The sequence below is a fragment of the Sturnira hondurensis genome, unplaced genomic scaffold (assembly GCF_014824575.4).
Source record: "Sturnira hondurensis isolate 20B ecotype Veracruz unplaced genomic scaffold, ASM1482457v3 Scaffold0022136, whole genome shotgun sequence".
Classification (NCBI taxonomy): Eukaryota; Metazoa; Chordata; class Mammalia; order Chiroptera; family Phyllostomidae; genus Sturnira; species Sturnira hondurensis.
The window spans coordinates 5,374,745-5,392,779 of NW_028094767.1; the positions used below are offsets into that span (position 1 = coordinate 5,374,745).

General features: G+C 41.5%; 1 protein-coding gene across 1 annotated transcript in view; it reads right to left on the minus strand.

Moving 5' to 3' along the window:
- Window positions 1–13,374, minus strand: part of COL19A1 (collagen type XIX alpha 1 chain) — a 341,924-nt gene extending 328,550 nt beyond the window's left edge. Inside the window, exon 1 of the mRNA XM_037034331.1 lies at window positions 13,295–13,374. The gene's annotated coding sequence lies outside the window, so the exon portion shown is untranslated. The remainder of the gene's footprint in view (window positions 1–13,294) is intronic.
- Between the last annotated feature and the right edge of the window lie 4,661 nt (window positions 13,375–18,035).

Genomic DNA, 18,035 nt, shown 5'->3' on the forward strand with positions numbered 1-18,035 from the left:
AAAAACTCGTAAGAAATATAAAGGTTTTTTTAAAAAATACTTTATTTATTTATCGTTAGAGGAGAAGGGAAGAAGAGAAGAAGAGAAACATCAATGTATGGTTGCCTCTTGTGAGTCCCCTGCTGGGAAATGGCCTGCCACCCAGGCATGTGCCCTGACTGGGAATCGAACCGTGATCGTGTGGTTCATAGGCCCGCGCTCAATCCACTGAGCTATGCCAGCCAGGGCAATATAAAGGTTTTTATTTCCTTTTATCTTGGCAAATATATCTTGACAAAGATCTGAAAGCCCAAGTCAAGTTTAGAATTGAACAGAGCAGACTCTAAGGGATACATTGGCCTTCAGCCTGGACCATTGTCATTCCTGGATCCATATGCACCATGAGAAGCCTCAACCATACATATGGTTCTAAGCTCCATCCACAACACCTGCAAACAGCTACTCCCTGACCACCCCATTGGGCCTAGGGGTGTTCACACCTAGTGGTTTGGTCTGCCTCTGGGAAGATGGTCCCAAGGAAGAATTCTTCCAGATCTTACAAGAGGACTAAAGGTCATTCAGTCAGGATCTTGGGTAGCCAGAGCCTGTTCTAGAAGCTTGTTCTTTGGGTAGGCAGGTCCCCTTACCTCTCTGGACTCCTAACTTTGAGAGGAAGTGCACATCCAGAGAAGGATGTATCAGGACCTTCTAAAAGAGAGGGCCCAAGGAAGCAGGAACCCTCTTGCCTGGGCCTAAGGGTAGCACTGCAGAGAGGTATCGTGTCCCTATTCTGTAGGTAAGAAACATTAAAGCTCATAGACAAAAATCCCAGAGTCTGGGGTTCAAGTCCAGTTCTGCTTAACTGAAAAGCCTTTGCTGTTACACCATGTTTACTATCAGGATGTGGAACAGCCCATCACATTCTCTATACTTTCTTTTAAATTTTTAGTTATCTTTATAAGGATATAAGGCAGACCCCCAAGAATTCCTTCCAAGTGCTACAAGTAGGAAAGTCATAATTGTTAGTGTATTCAGTAATGCCAATTTTGAGTAGGCAACACTGCCAGAGCCTATGAACCTCTGAAATCATCCAGACCAAAAAATAAATAAAATAAAATCATCCAGACAACCTGCCTGTAACTAATTTCTTATTTCTATATTAACAGAGAAATAATAGAACTTCCGACCAAGATGGAGGTGTAGGTAGACACACTGTGCCTCCTCAAATAACCAAAATAAGGACAACAATTTAGAAACAAAATAACAGCCAAAACTGAGAGAAAATTGAACTGTATGGGAGTCGGTCAGCCAAGGAGTTAAAATAGACACATTCATCCAGACCAGTAGGCGGGGTGGAGTCAGGTGGCTGAGCAGAGAAGGGTTGAGGCACAGGAAGCGATGACAGGAGGTGCGCAAGGCACCCCAGGTGCGCAAGACGGCACTGGGTAGACCCTGGGCACCCAGGAGGCAGCTGGCAGACCCCAGGCATGGTGTGGCAACAGGCAGACCCAGCAAGGCGGCGATTGAGAAGAGGTTCACCATGTGCAAGGCAGCTGGCTGACTAGGCAGCGGTCCCACATTCGCACAGAGATAACTGGGGAGCAAGACAGACCGGGCAACCCAGGGTCCTGGCACCAGGAAATAAAGCCTCAAAACACTGATTGAAAATACCTGTGGGGGTTGAGGCACAGGGAGAGACTCCCAGCCTCACCGGAGAGTTTGTTGGAGAGACCCACAGGATCCTAGAATGCACATAAGCCCACCCACGCAGAAATCAGCACCAGAAAGGCTCAGTTTGCTTGGGGGAAGCAGTGGAAGGGACTGAAATCCAGGAGAGAGTGGAGCAAGCGCCAATGTTCCCTTCGGACCCCACCCCCACATACAGCATCACAACCCAGCGACCTGGGTTTCCCCGCCCTGGTGAACACCTAAGGCTCTGCCCCTCATACATAATAGGTGTGAACAGAACAAAACATTATGGCTCAAGCAGAAGAACAGCTCAAAGCCCCAGAGCCAATACTTCTAAGTGACAAAGAGATAGCCAACCTATCAGATGCAAAGTTCAAAACACTGGTGATCAGGATGCTCACAGAACTGGTAGATTTTAGTAACAAGTTAGATGAAAAAATGAAGGCTACACTAAGTGAAATGAAGCAAAATGCACAGGGAACCAATAGTGATAGAAAGGAAACTGGGACTCAAATCAATGAAGTGGACCAGAAGGAAGAAAGAAACATTCAACCAGAACAGAATGAAGAAACAAGAATTTTTAAAAATGAGGAGAGGCTTAGGAACCTCCAGGACATCTTTAAATGTTCCAACATCCAAATTATAGGGGTCCCAGAGGGGAAGAGGAACAGCAACAAATGAAAAACTTATTTGAACAAATAATAAAGGAGAACTTACCAAATCTGGCAAAGGAAATAAACTTCCAGGAAGTCCAGGAAGCTCAGAGAGTTCCAAAGAAGTTGGACCCAAGGAGGACCACACCAAGACACACCATACTTACATTACCCAAGATTAAAATGAAGGAGAGAATCTTAGAAGCAGCAAGAGATAAGGGGACAGTCACCTACAAAGGAGTTCCCATCAGACTGTCAGCTGATTTCTCAAAAGAGACCTTACAGGCAAGAAGGGGCTGGAAAGAAGTATTCCAAGTCATGAAATCCAAAGACCTACATCCAAGATTTCTCTATCCAGCAAAACTTACATTTAGAATGGAAGGGCAGATAAAGTGCTTCTCAGATAAGGTCAAGTTGAAGAAGTTCATCATCACCAAGCCCTTATTTTCTGAAAAGTTAAAGGGACTTATCTAAGAAAAAGGTAAAAAAACATGTATAGTAAAATGACAGCAAACTCACAATTATTAACAACCACACCTAAAACAAAAGCAAACTAAGAGGACAGCTAGATCAGGAGTGGACCATAGAAATGGAGATCACATGGAGAGTTAGCAACAGGGGAGTGGAAGGAGGAGAGAGGGGGAAGGTACAGAGAATAAGTAGTATAGATGGCAGGGGGAGGGCAAGAATAGTATGGGAAACTTAAAAGCTAAAGAACTTAAGACACATAGACATGAACTAAAGGGGGGGATGTGGGTGGGAGAGGGTATACAGGGTGGAGGGGAATGAAGGGGGGACATGGGACCACTGTAATAGCATAATCAATAAAATATATTAAAAAACAAAGAAATAATAGCTCACTAAAGGCCCGGCTCTCATCTGTTTCTAGCTCTAATACATTATTCTCTAACTCATATTTGAATTAGGACATAGGTTTTTAAAAATTCCTTATTAATCTATGTTTGTGTATAGAGAGCACAAAAAATGACAGAAGGGGATATTGGTAAACCTTAGTTTTTCATTCCATCAATAGAATTAGATGTCTACTGTGTGCCATTGGGGATACAGTAGTCATCGGGGATCCAGCAGTGAGACAATTAGGGGAAATTCCGGGTGTCACTTTGGTCAGGAACACCAAAAATAAACATACACATACATTATCTTTGAAAGACAAAAGCTAGAAAGCAAAGGAAAACAGAATAAGCAGATAAAATGATGGAATGGTGGGCTTGCTAGATGAGATGGTTAGGAGCCATCTGAAAATAAAACAAACCAAATCTTCCCAGGAAACATGAATAATTTTACTGCTATGCCACCTAACATTTAATAATGCTTATTCTGCATATTTGAAATTTGGTATTACACAAAGGATCAGAGTATTAAACCTAACACCAAAATAGAAACAACATAAAAAGACAAAGAAGAAAAAGAGAGGAAAAATGGAAAGGGAATAATGCTTTGCTTTATATAAACCATTAAATGAGCAACACAAAAATTTTTTTGAGCAACTCTCAAAATTAAGTAGGCTTGGTTTTTTAAATGACAGAAATAACCCATGTTTTCAGAACATTAATTATAAACAGAAATATGATGTGGCTGGATAGAAGGTCAATTTTTAAATCAAATCATCTTCACTACATTCCAGTATGCCTATACATAACACCAAGAAAATCTGGCCATACTGTCATAAAGTGACACATCTTGTAGGTAAGCAAAAACAGCAGGTGTATTACTTCTGTTCTTTTACCAATCTTTAGGAACTATCCTTTGTAAAGCTACACTAGAGTTATAGACTATTGGAGAAAACCAACTGCAAGGTCATAACTACAGAATTAAAACTCCAAGCCAACAACAGGAAAATATCCTCTGAGTTTAGGACTAGATATAGTATTATTTCATGATTTTTTTTTCAATGACTGTGGTAATGAAACTGAAGTTGGTTTGTGAAATCTTTCACAGCTTAGACAAGGTTTCTGCCTTCTTTATACTCTACAGATAACTTTTGACCTTGTATCTTAATTATGGGCAACATCATTAACTTAGGGATCTATATAAGAAATTTCAGGGCCCTGGCTGGCGTAGCTCAGTGGATTGAGCGCGGGCCTGTGAACCAGATGATCACGGTTTGATTCCCAGTCAGGGCACATGCCTGGGTTGCAGGCCGGTTCCTTGCAGGCTAACTACCAGCAGGGGACGCACAAAAGGCAACCATACATTGATGTTTCTCTCCCTCTCTCCTTCCCCTCTAAAAATAAATAAATAAATAAAATCTTTAAAAAAAAGGAAATTTCAAAATCATCTTCACATCATTAATTACCCTCCATATCAAGTTTCTATCAAAATTTATCAAATCACACATCAAAGTTACAACTAAAACAACCATCATTCAGAACCATCAGAAATCAAGTTGAATGAAATTCTGGCATCTATGGAAGTAAAGAAACCACATCTACCCAAACTGGTAGGAGGGCCAAGATGCAGAATATGTTGGTCCCACATCCAAGTGTGGTGGATGAAAATTCTGGAGGGATATCTCAAGAGTGAGGCGTCCCAGCCCCAAACCAGGCCTCCCGGCCAAGGGATCCTGTGCCAGGAAGTTGAGTCCACATTACTTCTGGCTGCCAAATCCAGTGGAGATTGAGTCAATGGAAGAAACTTCTGGAGTCCCAAGCAGTTCCCCTTAAAGAACCCACACAGAGCAACTCAGACTCTCTCCCCCTGAGATCCAGCACTGGGGTAGCAGCTTGAAGGGCACCAGTGGCATACAGGGAGGAACTGAAGTGTCTGACATCAAGGTGAAAGCTGGGGGACAGCTTTCTCCAAGACAGAAAGGCAGGCATAGGCCATTGTACCTTTTCTGAGCCCTTCCCCACAGAGCCACAGAGCTGGCAAGTGGGTACCATATCTGAGACTCCATCAACCTGGCCAACACTGTTTGCCCCACCATGGTTATCCCCTGAGACTCTGTCCCAACCCAACTTATAGGTCAACCCAACCAGTTAACCGTGACTTTTCAACATGAATGGTTGGTCTTGGCTTATGCTTAAAACTTCCTAAATCCTATCAAACAAGCAACAGCTAAGTGGTGCCAGGCCCAGCACTAGTTGCAGACAGTATAGATTCACAGCCTGGGTTTGTCTGGGGATCTCCAAGCCCAGCACAAGTAGAAGCCATCTCAGATTGCTTGACAGCTCATGCAGGGGGGCCCCAGGCAGAATACAGATGGGAACTCACCTTGATCTGCATCACTTAGGCCCCAAAGCCTGAACACCCAGTGTATAGCTATAGAGCATGGCAGAGCACCACCACCCTGCCCCTGTATAACTGATCCTCTGTGGAGGGTGAAGGTTGGTGGTTGGTGGTCACAGCCAGTCCTTGAAGCAAACTGGTCTGGGTAAATCTCTCCCATTGATCTGCCAACAGCAACCAAGCCTCAACTATAAGAGGAGGGTATGCTCAGCTCACACAAATGACATACTTTGAGTACCCAACTTGGGTGATAGGGGAGGCTGTGCCACTGGACCCTATAGGGCACCTACGACATTAGGCCAAACTACCAAGACATAGAGTCATAGTAGCTCTACCTAATACATAGAAACAAACACAAGGAGGTGGCCAACATGAGGAAACAAAGAAACAGGTCAAAACAGGCCAAATGAAAAAACAGGTCAAAACTCTGGCAAAAGAACTAAACAATATGGATATAAACAATCTATCAGATGCAGAGTTCAAAACACTGGTTATAAAGATACTCAAGGAACTTAGTGAGGACCTCAACAGCACAAAAAAGATCCAGCCAGAAACAAAGAATAAACTAATTGAAATAAAGAACAATTTTCGGAGAAACAACAGTACATTGGATGAAGCCAAGAATCAACTCAATGATTTGGAACATAAGGAAGCAAAAAACAACCAATCAGAACAACAACAACAACAAAAGAATCGAAAAAATGAGGATAGTGTAAGCAGCCACTAGGGAGGCAGAAACAGAAAAGAAAGAGTAAGAAGTTGAAAATCTATTTGAAAAAATAATGAAAGAAGACACTTTTGGCCAAGATGGAGGCATAGGTGGAAACACTGTGCCCCGTCCCACAACTAAATTTAAAGACAGCTAAGTTTTAGAAAAAAAAAACAAAACAGCCAAAACAGTGAAAGTTGAACTGTATGAAAGGAAGTCCGACAACAACAAACCACCCAGCCAGACTGTAAGAGGGGCAGAGTCAGTGGCAGAGCGGGTTAGGCTGGAAAGATCATTTGGTCCCATGACCCAGGAGCGGAGACAGAGGCAGTTGGTGGATCCCAGGCGTGGGGTGGCAACGAACAGACCCAGTGAGGGCGCAGGGCGGCTGGCTGACTGCGGTCACACACTCACGTGCAGATAAACCAAGCGAAGGAGTGAACAGTGAGACAGACCACTCAGGCTAGGGCCCCGGCAATGGGAATTAGAGCCTAAAAGCACCAACTGGAAAGACTTTCTCAGGGTCGAGGGGCCAGGAGAGGCTCCCAGGCTCACAGAGTTCATTAGAGAGACCCACAGGGTCCTGGGGAGTACATGGGCCCACACACCTGGGAACCAGCACCAGAGGGGGCCAATTTGCTTGTGGGAAGCTGCAGAGGGGACAGAAATCTGAGAGAGAGCGGAGGGGAGCAAAGTGCCATTTTTTTCCCTCTCTGACCCCGCCGCCACATACAGCATCACGACCCAGCAACTGGGTCACCCTGCCCTGGTGAACACCTAAGGCTCCGCCCCTCATACATAACAGGTGTGAAAAGACCAAACATTATGACTCAAGAACAGCTCAAAGCCCCAGAGCCTATAATTCTAAGTGACCAAGAAATAGCCAACCTTTCAGATGCACAGTTCAAAACACTGGTGATCAGGATGCTTACAGAATTGGTTGATTTTAGCCACAAATTAGAGGAACATATGAAGGCTAAACTGATTGAAATGAAGGGAAATGCATTGAAATGGAGGGAAATGAAGGGAAAACAATAGTGATGGAAAGGAAACTGGGACTCAAATCAATGAAGTGGACCAGAAGGAAGAAGGAAATGACCAAACAGAAAAGAAGAAAGAAACAAGAATTTTAAAAAATGAGGAGAGGCTTAGGAACCTCCAGGACATCTTTAAAGGTTCCAACATCTGAATTATAGGGGTACCAGAAGGGGAAGAGGAACAGCCACGAGTGGAAAACATATTTGAACAAATAATAAAGGAGAACTTCCCCAGTCTGGCAAAGGACATAGACTTCCAGGAAATCCAGGAAGCTCAGAGAGTCCCAAAGAACTTGGACCCAAGAAGGAACACACCAAGGCACATCATAATTACATTAGCCAAGATTAAAATGAAGGAGAGAATCCTAGAAGCAGCAAGAGATAAGGGGACAGTCACCTACAAAGGAGTTCCCATCAGACTGTCAGTGGATTTCTCAAAAGAGACCTTACAGGCAAGAAGGGGCTGGAAAGAAGTATTCCAAGTCATGAAATCCGAAGACTTACAGCCAAGATTGCTCTATCCAGCAAAGCTTTCATTTAGAATGGAAGGGCAGATAAAGTGCTTCTCAGATAAGGTCAAATTCAAGGAGTTCATCATCACCAAGCCTTTATTTTATGAAATGTTAAAGAGACTTATCTAAGGAAAAAAAGATTAAAAAATATGAACAGTGAAAGGACAGCAAACTCACAGTTATTAACAACCACACTTGAAACAAAAGCAAACTAAGAAGACAGCTAGATCAGGAGCGGAACCACAGAAATGGAGATTACATGTAGGGCTAGCAACAGGGGAGTGGGAGGAGGAGAAGTGGGGAGAAGATACAGAAAATAAGTAGCATAGATGGTAGGTAAAAAATAGACAGAGGGGGCAGGAATACTATGGGAAATACAGAATTTAAAGAACTTATGACACATGGACATGAACGAAAGAGGGGGAATGGTTGGGGAGGGGTGTGCAGGATGGAGGAAAGTGAAGGGGGGAATGGGACAACTGTAATGGCATAATCAATAAAATATATTTAAAAAAAGAAAAAAATAATGAAAGAAAACTTCCCTAATATGGTAAGAAAATAGACATGCAAGTTCAGGAAGCACAGAGACCCAAACAAGATGGATGCAAACAAATACACGCTAAGACACACCATAATCAAAATGCCAAAGGTTAAAAATAAAGAGAGAATCTTAAAAGCAGCAAGAGAGAACAAGTTAGTTATCTATGGGGTGTTCCCATAAGACTGTCAACTGATTTCTCAAAAGAAACTACAGGCTAGAAGGGATTGGCAAGAAATATTCAAAGTCTCGAAAAGTGGGGACCTACAGCCAAGATTGCTCTATGCAGCAAAGATATCATTTAGAATCAAAGGGCAGATAAAGAAAATACAAGAAAAAACTAAAAGAGTTCATCATCAGCAAAACATTATTATATGAAATGTTAACAGATCTTATCCAAGAAAAAGAAGATCAAAACTATAAGCAATAAAATGGCACTAAATACATACCTATTAACAATTGAATCTGAAAAACAAATTTAGCAAACAAGAAGAATAAAGACAGAGTCATGGATATGGAGACTGTTTTGATTGTTGCAAACCAATGCAAAAATCAAAGGAGGGGGTTGTGGGGGAATGGGTGAGGAGGCAAGGGGATAAATAGGTAGTTACAGAACAGCCATGGGAATGTATAGTACAGTATAGGAAATGGAGTAGCCAAAGAACTTATACGCATGACCCATGGACATGAACAATGGTGTGGGGATTGCCTGAGGAAGTAGGGGTGCTGGGTGGAGGGGGACAAAAGGGGAAAATTGGGATGCCTGTAATAGCATAATCAATAAAATATAATTTAAAATTTTTATCAAATTTACTTTTAAAATGTCTTTGGAATCCAAACCAATTTTCTCATCCTCACTAATACTGTCTTAGTTCATGCCCTTACCATTTTTAATCTAGAAAGTGCAACAGGCTAAGTAGACTCCTTTCTTCCCATCTTGTTTCCCTTAATTCCATCTCCTGCTGCTCAAGATTTACATTTCTAAACTGAAAATCTAATCACCTTAGTGTTCTGCTTTACCAAAGTCACCCAGTGGCTTTTCATTGCTCACACCTCAGAAAGGCATTCAAGGCTCTCTGACAGTGAGGTCTCAACTCATCCGTTCACTCTCAGGCCCTGCTACTTCCTTCCAAATGAACTGTACTCCATCAAATTATTCACCATTCCCAAAACATGTCAGGCTTCTGCACATGCTGTTTTGGCTGCTGGAATGTCCTTTTAATTATCTTTCCATCTGGTGAACATTTACTCTGCCTTCCACATGCAGTTCAAACGCCCCTGTGAAATCTTTGAGAACCATCACAGATAGAGGTTGTTGCTTACTGCCTTGGGATGCAACAGAGCTTGGTGTCCAACCCTGCTTCATTATGGTCTATATTGCATCGTAACAAGTTGTGTGCATTCTGTCCCCTATAAATATTGATTATCTTGGAGAAAAACACTGTAACTTATCTGCTGGATTTTGTTTAAACTTGGCATTTAGTAGGTACTCATTTGACCAATTTTGTAAGATCATTATACATTTGGCTTAAAATTAAACAAATGCAAGTTTGGAATTGTTCAGTTATATATCCAGAAAGGAACTTAATATTCATAGAAAGACATGGGTGCAGAGAAAAAGTACAGACAAATACAGAAAACATTACTAAAAGGAAGCTCAATGAGCATAATTTCAGTCACTTTGTGGGACAAAAAAACATTATCAAAGTCGGTCTCTTCTTCACAGAAAACATATCTCCTGGTTCTTAATGTTTCTACTCCTCTAAAACTGGTCAACTGTATCACTTTTTATCCAAGTTCTACTTTATTTCTCCTGTTACTTCAAAACTAGTACCTACTTCCCATGGAGTCTCTAACTTCAGGGTCCCCGTCAGCATGCTTAATTATTTTTTTCTGTCCTCAACAATTCGTTTGTTTTATTGACTTGCTTCTTTGAACTACAGTTGTCTCCATCAACTATATGTAAAGTCCTCTCAATTTCAACCATCGTGACTGACCTACATTTTTTTCTCAGATTTCAATTCTTTAGCTCAGTTTTCACAGACATATTTATGTCAATGATCCAACGCCACTTAAAATTTTAAATTAATCTATATGTACAGTTTTCCCCAATTTATTAACCTTTACTAATTGTTTCATATGAAGTGCTCTATTAGGTTTTTGATCTAATAATCTTACAATCTAACAAGTATCTCTGATTTTTCACAGAGATCATAAACATGATGCATGGCTCCACTCTTGCATTCACCATCTTTCTATCAATTTCAAAACTCATTATGCTATTTCCCTGACTGATTACCTTGCTACATGCCTATAAAATAACCTAAAGAGCCCCTTGCCTCTTAGCCTCTCCTTTCCAGTCTCTTCTTGGCAGGTGCTATCTGCTCTCTTTGTCTCAGGTTTCACCCCAGCTTGGATTCTCTGTCTTACCAGGCACATGACGACTCACTCCCACCTCTAAGCCTTCACACATGCCATTCCTTATGGCTGGAATGTCCTCCCTCTTGCTCCCTTCTGTTAAGCCTTGTTATTCTCTGCCTCTTTAAGATATATGTCCTCAACAAGGCCTGCCTTAAATAATCCATCTCCAGTCCCATTCTTTCTCTTTTTTTCCAGCATCCTTGTCAGGTTATATATTAGCATCTCCCTAGCCCTGCTAGTTGTCATTCCTGTTTTTCCCCCCATTCTTCACCTGAATTTGTATTTATGACACCAGTTAGCTATACAACCATAGTTTCTACTTCCATATCCTCTCTGGCCTCTAAAACCATCCATTCTGTGTGCTCACTGGGCATTTCTGTCTGCTGGGGTGAAAAAATAAACTAAAGCTGCAGCAAGACACATTAAACTAGAAAAAGAAAGTAGATGGAAATTTTCCATTTCTGGAGAATATCATGGGCTCCCATCTGTTTTAGATAGTTTCCTTGTATGATGATTCAGATTCAGAGATAGTGTCCAAATTGTAATAATAATCACATTTGATTTTTTCACTTTTTTGCTCTGCCTCATATCAGGTTCAAGCTCACTTCCCTGCTCTACCGCCCACCTGTGCCCACCTTTCACTGGACACTCCACTTAGATCTCAGTTTGAGAAATCAGGCTGGACAAAATGTCATGGAAGCACCTACCAGTTACTTTCTCCATTTTTTACACACTGGGGAGAGAATAAATTATTCCATCCCTGGGGATGACCCTTCCTTTTTTCCACTCTAACAGATATTCCTAGCCCAGAATATCCTTTCAGCCCTTCTCAGAAAGAGGCTTTTAGGTGCTTTTGCACCATCTGAACAACGGAACGTCTCAGCTCCTCCTTTGCAGGCACTTATCAAGGATCTCTACGTAGAGAGGGTCCTACAGCTTTCTCACCAGGCACCAGCCAGGAAATGCTGAAAGATCACACATTTGAGCAGAGAGAAGTGTAGTGCTTGATTTGAATAGAATGAGAAGCACCATTGCCGCTCTGTCTCTGTTTTTGGTGGTGGTGGTTGAGGTGGAGGAGGGGCTTGGAGTGGTTTTATTTCATGCCGTCCATGATCAGGCAGATACCAATTTCTGTTGAGCATCCTGACCATCCTCCCATCTTATTTCTCCTCAGATTTGTCCTCCAAACAGGTGGGACCAAGACGTCTTGGAATTGGAGGGTGGAAGGAGGCAGCACAATTATTTCTTTTACCCTTCCAGTTCCCAACTTCAAGCTGTGGTTCAAGGTCACTCACTGCTGCAATTCCTCTATGGTTGAATTAAAACTCTAAGCATTTTATGAATTCTGGGTTCTCCTCATTTTTATTTCCAGCCCACCATCCCCTGAGGCTGACACTGTGTTTCTGAAAGCCTGGCCATCCTCATACAAATCGGCGTCTCTCCGAGGCTCCCATAAGCTGGCCTGTGCACCAGCTCACCTGCCCACTGAGTCCCTGCTTCCTCCCGCCCCCAATAACCTAAGTGGAGCAGGTTTTGCTTACACGCCAGCCTGCTCAGAAGGAGCTAGTGTGCGGGGTGGCGGTGGCGCGCTTGGCTCCCTGCCAACAAACTTCTCCGGGACCCGCAGCGACCTAGCTGGGCTGCGCAGCTCCGCCTGCCTTCTCGCGGCCACGGCGCCGACGCTGGCGCACTGGCGGCGGTGACGGCTGGATCTCGTGCAAAGGCGGCGGGGCTGCGTTCTGAGCACCGGACCGGGACGTTCCTGCAGCGGCGGCTGCTGCAAGGATGGCTGGGTCGGCGGTGGTGCTCGGTCCGGACGCGCTGCGCCTGCTGCAGGGTAATTAGTCTCAGGGCCGGACGCACGGGAACGAGCGGGGCAAGAGGGGTCCGGGGGAGGCCAGATCCTGGGATCCCGCGCCCGCGACCCCCGGGAAGTCGCACTTGGGAGAAATACCGCAGATCGAATAAGTAACAGTGACCAGATAGCGAGGCACCGGAATCTGCCTCCTCGCTTTCCAGGGTAACATCTCTAGACATAGACTAAAAATTAATATCTAATAGCATGAATCTTTATTTGAAGTTTGTTTTGTGCACCTGACACTGTGGATATTTTTATTCTGTATATGATGTCTGTTTTCACCCGTATCAGCAGTGTTCATAGTTCCGCTTTACAAACAGAGCCAGAAAAACCACCTAGACCAAAAGTATAAAGTATATAGCCTGCATTATGTGAACGTATGAAAACGAACTACATTGTATGTAGCATATTAAAGTGGCCACATCGTGCCAAACGTTTTTGGTCCCATCACGAAGCTACCTATGCGAATGCGTAATTGCAGGTGTGTATTATTCATCCACCAAAACATATTTACATGTGTAGCACAGTTTTTACATTTTCTTGAGAAGCAGATGCACACTAATGACCAGAAACATGAGCAGATGACATAGAATCGGCATGTGTGCGAGAGATGAAGTGAAAGGACCGGCCAGAAAGCTGCGCGGCTTACCTTGAACGTGCGTTTGACCCCCGCAGAGGCGCAGTGGAGTCCGAGCAGAGCTGCCGCACCGCCGAGGACTGGCCCGAATAAGCTCCCTGCGAGTGGGGAAGGGGGACGCATCTCTGCCCTTATTAGTCTCTCCCAGTGTGACCCTCCCACTCGGCGAGGACGGAGGACTCCGCAAGACAGGACTCCACCAACTCATGCGCAGGTTTTCTTTAATTACAGCAATGTCGCCTTAGATACGGGAATAATGCCCTTCAGGTTTCTGTTTTATTAGCAGTTTCAACAGATAGAATGATGGTCGGATGCCAGGTGCTCAGGGTTTCTCACTTCTGATTACGAAATGTCTTCAAAGAATCCTATGTGACATACATTCACAGGTAGATAATTGGCTTTTTAACAGTTGAGCTAAAAAAGGATAGCATTTACGTTTCATTTTTCACTTTTATGTCAGGAGTTTATAGAAAGTTAATGAAGAAAGCCTGCTTCCCTTCCAGTCATGTGCCTGTGTACAGGTTTGTGTGGCTTGGTTTGTCTCAGTGCATGGAACTATTTTGTGATTTTAAATATCATATCTTTCTGTGGATTGGTGTTTCAAATCCTGGGTTTTGAACTCTTTGGAATTGCTTTGAACATGTGAAGGTGACATTTTTCTATAGATTTCTGTGTGGGGGTGTATATGTGTACAGAGTGTATATATTCAATAGAGATATACACACGTATAGTAAGTATGTATGTATATTTGTAGGTACAGACATGTGTATATACATAGAGTGTATGTGGGTGTATATATAGTATATGTGCATATACATACACACATATACATGTTCGAAAAAAAATAAAACCAATGTAGTATTTCAAAAAGTAATGCAGTCATTAGAAAACAGATTAATTGATTTAGTGTTTTTAAGTTCAGTATAGCCACAGTGGGGGAAATAGATTAATTATATTATTGATCCATAATGGTGAAAATCATTAAGTTTAAAAGTTCCCTTAAAACATAGAAATACACTTCACATGCCAGGGCTCTGATATCAAGAGATAAAATCAGGCTCACAAGAAATGTAAATGTTAGGAAAATGTTTAGGAGATATTTACCTCCCACTTCATTGAAATGAAACTGTTGAAAGAGTCACCTCATGGTCTTTGATCCTGTCTAACATCAGAGTCAAAACACCTGTAGTTTTAGAGCTTTGCATCCATAGTGGTGCAAGCCGTGTTTCTATGTCAGGAACCGAAACCGCCTGATGTGTTTCCTTCTCGTGTGATTTTCGTCACTAATTTTTGGTGGACAATGGAAAGAGGCCAAGGAGGGAGGATATCACATGAGTCACGCTGCTCAAATGGCTGTTCGAAAACACGATCCACAAACTTGCAGCGTACTTTTGGGGGTCATTGCGCTAATTTGTAAAAAAAGTATTACCACTCTTTGAATTTTTCTTCTGTCTAAGCTATTGTACCTTCCCTTTTAATTGTTAGTGAATTTAAACAAAAGCATCCAAGCTTTATTTCTGTAATGCCTACAAAATTCACCTTATTCACATTTAATTGGTACTATTTAAAGTAAGGCAAACTACCTAAACGGAAGTCCAAACTTTTGTCTCTAGTTTGTGTTTTCATACAGGGAAGCCAAGTTTAAATTTAAAGCATTATTTTCATGAACATTTTAATAATTTCATAATCTTTAAGATGTTTTTGAATTAGCCAAACATTGTTGTATTTTTATTTGTATCCTATATTGTGACTTTTCCTACTCCCAACATGGACCAAAGATTTTGGAAGAAAGTGAGAAATGAATAAATAACATTTAAAATAATTACTATCTGTTGTTTACTTTGTTCCTAGATATACCAACACCCCCAGATTAATAGATATTCCTGCGTTTATCCTTTAGGAAAGCGTTCAAATCTGGACTGGTTTCATGATCATGAACTATTATGCCCCTAGGTTATGGTCCTGTATGCAGCCTTTCCACTGAATTTTAAAGGGACCTCAAGTAGATAGAGTCTGTAACCAAGAGCCTTTGATTTAACCCAAAGAAAATTGTGAGTGACAAGTCTTTCCACCTGCTTCCAAAGCTATTGCTAGTGAACAAACTTCTGAAAATAACAGCAAGAAGAATCCGACAGGACTTTGAATCCCAGTGGACAGTTTGAGGGGCTTCTAATGCATGTATGTACTTAAAAATATTTTTTTAATTTCAAAAACAAACTGTTTTCAGCATTCATAACCCATGAAAGACACGCTTAATTATATTTATGCCAGTAAGGTAAATGAGGGATAAATTTCATTTAATGCATTTTAAAAAGCTGTTCCTATTTATAATGCCCCACTTACATAATTTAAATGACTTATGAACTTGTACCAGATTTTGATAATGACCTGATAATAAATTTAAAGATTGTATTTTTTCTAAGCCTCATTTCTCAATCTCTTTTGTTGTATAGCTCTTTCCTTTTTTTCTTTTTTTGTACTTCTGTAATGCCCAGCCATGTAGCTTTCTTCCCCTTTTGTAATTTATTTCACTTTTCTCCTCTTTCATAGATTCTATTTCCCAAGAAGAAAGAATTTCAGCATCGCCCCCAGCTAATTTCTTAGTTACCAAACCATAAAAGTGTTCATTCTTTATGGAATTTATGGGGCACAGCCATACATGACTTCCATACATGCCCCATGGACACACTTCACTGCATCAGCAGTGGATGAACAGACGTTACTGTTAACTGCAGTTACCAAATCGGACTTGTCACCACTAACATGCACGTCCCATTCCATTCTCTGTAGGCTAGCTAGTACTATGTATGATATTCTGGAGAGTAAAAAGAAAGTCGTCATATAAGTTGTAGATTTTTAGCTTGGGGCATTTGTAAATTTTAAATGCTATTTTTACCATTGTTTCTGAAAATAATTCTCTTCATAGCGAAAATAATATTTCATTGGTGGTGATGTTTGCTTCCATTCTTGGAAGACATTCTAACTCATGACATTGACTCAGCTTAGAAATGAGAGGAAGAGGTGATCCCAGAGGGGACTTTCACTCCATTTGTTAGACCCCCTCCAAGGGATCGGTGCCTCTGGAAGGAGATATGGTAGAAGGCCTGACTGGGGAAATGTTTATTAATGCACAGCCAGTTCTCAAAAATAATTTTTAAAAATAAGAAAGTAATATCCCGATAGAAAAACAGGCAAAAATGTGAAGAGGCAATTCACAAGGGAAACACAATAAACACATGAAAAAAAAATCCAACTTAATCAGTATTCGAAGAAAAGCACATTTATAAAGGAACAATTTTTCTCCTGCCCATTGTGCCAGGATTGATAGTAGTGATTGGTATATATGAGGAGTGTTCTCAACACCTCTAAAAGGAGCTTCAGTCTTTCTAAATTAGCCATGGGTATTAAAAGCTTTAAAAAAATACATGCAGAATCTGCTTCATAAACTCCTAAAATAGTAACTGTTACTTCTGAGCTAAGATTACGGGAGATTTTGATTTCTTCCTCTTGCTTATCTGTAATATATGGTGTTTCTACAGTGAGCATGTACTACTGTTGGAATAAAAACATAGCCAACAGGAAGGAGTGTGCAATTTTATGTATCTCTGACAATTCATGAAGCAAAGGTGATAAGAGTGCTGAGAAATCTACCTTTCAAGTACTTTTCAATCATTTCCAGAGCAATCTTCTAGGTAAAAATTAGTATGTGACTTAAAACATTTAAACTTAGTGTAGAGATTTCACAGGGAGGCAGATATGAAACTGTTCACTCATTCAGCACATACTGTTGAATGTCTCTTAAGCACAGCACTGTAGAGTATATCAGGATAGGTTGGACAGGGGCCCCACCTCCTGGAACTAACATTAGGCAAGAAAGAGAAGATACGTGTACATATATAACGATACTATGAAATGAAAACACAAACTGCAATAAGCAAATTAGATATAAAATAAAGAGTTCAAAGGAGAGGGCAAACTATGTTCACATGTGGAAATGTCAGGGTCAGAAAATTTCAGCAAACGAAATACAGACTTTTTTGTCAGTCACATAAATACACTTACAAATCGTCATAGAAGCATACAGGAAGGGCCATGTAGCTAAATATTTATTTGTTAAATGGTGAACTTACTGTTCCTACTATAAGTATCTGTTGAAATTGATTAACAGCGGACCAGCCCACTTCCTCATTCAGATAAGGAACTTGAAGTATCTTATTTCCTACTGAATTAAATCCTTTCTCCGGAATTCAAGGCCTTAAATGGAGTAACTTTAATTTACTCTTTTCACTTACCTTAGGTGTACATCACCATGCCACATCAGATTAACTACTTGTCACCAGAGAATAAACATGTCCCATGTTTTCTCCACATTCACATTCATGTTGCTGCCTTCTTTTGACCACAGAGTGGCTATTAAAACCCTGCCGATCATTCAGCACTTATTTTAGGTGTTGTCTATAAAAGGATTTCTTCCATGGCCACCTCCCACCAAACAAACACTCCTATGCCTCTTAAAAGCAGAGCATTGTTTACACTTTTTATTTATTTTTTTAAGAATATATTTTATTGATTATGCCATTACAGTTGTCCCATTCCCCCCTTCACTCCCCTCCACCCTGCACACCCCTCCCCCACCATTCCCCCCCTTTTGTTCATATCCATGTGTTGCAAGTTCTTTAGATTCTATATTTCCCATACTATTCTTGCCCTCCCCTTGTCTATTTTCTACCTACCATCTATGCTACTTATTCTC